A 2,932-nucleotide genomic window follows, 5' to 3' on the forward strand; every position below is an offset into this window, starting at 1 on the left:
GACCCACACAGACCCCTCCTTGACCCACAGACCCCTCCCTGACCCACAGACCCCTCCCTGACCCACAGACCCCTCCCACAGACCCCTCCCCGACAAGAACAGCAGGACAGCAAAAGCTTTGGATACACGCGCAGGGCGCATCCACCTCGCCAGTGTGGATGTTATAAAACTTCACGTTTAAAGTCCGTGTTTGTCACGCGTGCGCGGGGGGATGCATGTGTGCGTGCGTGCGTGCGTGCGTGCGTGCATGTGGAGATGGTTACAAGCCAAGTTTTATCTTTAAAGTAAAATTTGGGGGGAGGGGGGGACACAACTTAACCATTAATTGACCTGTATGGACACTTATTTGTTTCTTTGAACCAAAATATCAGTTCAGATGCTGCAGTGACAGGAAGTTTATCCAATAAAAGGCCAACTGTAGGAACTCACTCATATTTTTCGAAGAAAGTTGGACCTCGGGGGGGGGCATCAGTCCTGCAGACATGAAGATTACCTAGCGTGAAGCAAACATGAAGTTTCTCTTACTGACATGCTGATGCTGTTATCAGAACTTTTACAAACAGAATCGGTCATGATCTGTGTTTTTGTCTTCATTTTCTAGTGTTTTCTCTGTGTTTCTCTTCCCTGCTGTCTCACCTCCAGCCCCACCCACACTGACCTGTTTCCTCTTGTGTCTCCCCAGGTGTTTCCCATTGTCTCTTAATTTGTTTGCATTATATTCTGAGTCGTGTCTTCTGTCTTTGTCAGATCATTGTTCTGTCAGCCCTGACTGTGTCCTGCCTCTGTGTTTCTTGTAAACCTGACTTATCCAAGTGAGTTTTTAAGTGCTGCACTGCCAGCTTTTTGATTTAAAAGGCCTGGTTTTTATTTTTATTTTTTTATTTTTTTGAACCTGCCTGCGCCGTTGGTTATTTTCCTCCTAAAACCTGTCAGAAACACTGCAGCATCCAATCAAATAGCCTATAGTCTCTCTCTCTCGCTCTCTCTATCTCTCTCTCGCTCTCTCTCTATCTCTCCCCCCTTTTTGGGAGGGGGAGTAGGCTAAAAACTTTTTTAGTGCATTTAAACAGAAATGCACACTTAGAATCTGCATTAAAATGTTTCAGAATGTCTTTTTTTTTTCATTTTGTCATTGAGTTTATTTCTTTCGCTTAATTATTTAGCATTTTGCCCTTGTCTGAGTTTTTTTCTGCACTTTTCCTCAGTTAAGCTCCAGCTCCTCAATCCTGCCACACCCAATTACTTTTTTTCTGTCTCGCTTAGCTGTCTCCCATCTCCAGCCTCAGTCCATTTATTCTCTGTCTTTTTCCTCTCACCTGTTCATCCCTGTGCTATCACACCATGGCTCTCCTCTATAAGGTTCTTCAGTGTTCTGGTCTCAGTTTTTCTGCACTGGCCTTTGATTTTAGATTTGTTGATCTGACCTTCTATTCTTCTATTCTACCAAGCATTTAAACATAGTGCAAAAAGTAAGAAAATTTGTTTGTTAGATTATCTCTGTTGTAACAAAGCTTCTTGACAATTAGTCTTCWACCATTGGAAAGCCTGATGGTGCCACATTCATGGGGAACATTGTGGGATAGAGCTGAGAATGTGGGTTGAATACATGAAAAAAAATTGCCAAATCCTTGTTACCGACACTTATTTTGAGCTTTTATCAAAAAAGCATTGAATTAATCAACCAAATACAAATTTCCTTCCATTTTGTGCTAAGTTTGAATTTTAAAAATATTATAAACAGAGGCCAATGACAGGTGTCAGATATGTATTTCTCATATTGATTTCAGGCACAAAGACTTTTTTGCCAGATTATGACATCATGAGGATTTCAGAATAGGCTCTCTCTAGATATTACTTTTTTATTGAAACAGCTTTAGTTTCAAGCTTAAAACAAAAGCCACAAACTCTTCTTAAATTAAATTCCAAACAAATGACGTTAACTGAAATAGCAGAAGATCTGTTGGACTGTTAAACCCTATTAGGTTTATCCAGAAATATCAGAATCCTTGCATCATATGGAGCAGAGGCATGGYACACATGGTGAGTTTGGAGCCAAACGTTCAGCATCCTCAGAGATACCTGATGTAGGAGAACACCCCCCACAGTGTGGGATGATGGAAGAAAGATTCTAGTTTTAAGTTCAAGCCTTCCTGCATATTTTTATTTTCTGTCTTTCCACCACAAGGTGGATTTTACTTTGTGGACAAACTAAGGAGAACACATTYGGGCACAAAGAAATCCTCCTTTCAGTTTTTTTTTTAATTCTCTCCCATGTGGCCTTCCCTGAAAATGATCGGAGCAGAGCAGAAAGTAAACAGACTTCAAAGTCGTTGTGCGAACGGCGCGGCTGTATTAACAGCTGCATCTGCTGAAGTGACAGATTCCAGGCAGGTTCTATCAATTCGACAAGGTTTTGCTGCATTTTTCACAGTGGAACAAATTTCTATTTAAAGACTGATCACACTCAGATTCTTGTTTTTTATACCTTCATAGGCTAAATAAAGGGTTTCATTTTCTCACCCATAATCCTTCTGATAGTAGGCCTTTTGTTGAAGACATGTTGGATTTAGTGCCTGGTGGTACTTTTTCTTCAGTCATCTATATGTTTCATCTCTTTGTGAAATATGTGATCAACTTTAAACTGTGATTTAAACACAGAAGTGAAAAGGACATGAGAGTATTTTTCCTCACAAAGTCTTATTTGCATTTATAGTCAGAACTGTGCAAAGAAAAAAAAACTGTTCCTGGGAGCAGCACCAGCTCTTTGTTGGAAATGTAAAGCAGCTGGTACTGATGCTCCAGACGCTCCTCTTTGCCTTTATTTGACAGTTTCTGGACACAGCTGTGTTTGACAACCAAGGTCTTCTTAGAGAGTGTATCATTCTCACAGGAAGGGAACAGTTACAATTTTACTGACATATATATATATATA

Source organism: Austrofundulus limnaeus, unplaced genomic scaffold (assembly GCF_001266775.1).
Source record: "Austrofundulus limnaeus strain Quisiro unplaced genomic scaffold, Austrofundulus_limnaeus-1.0 Scaffold124, whole genome shotgun sequence".
Taxonomy (NCBI): domain Eukaryota; kingdom Metazoa; phylum Chordata; class Actinopteri; order Cyprinodontiformes; family Rivulidae; genus Austrofundulus; species Austrofundulus limnaeus.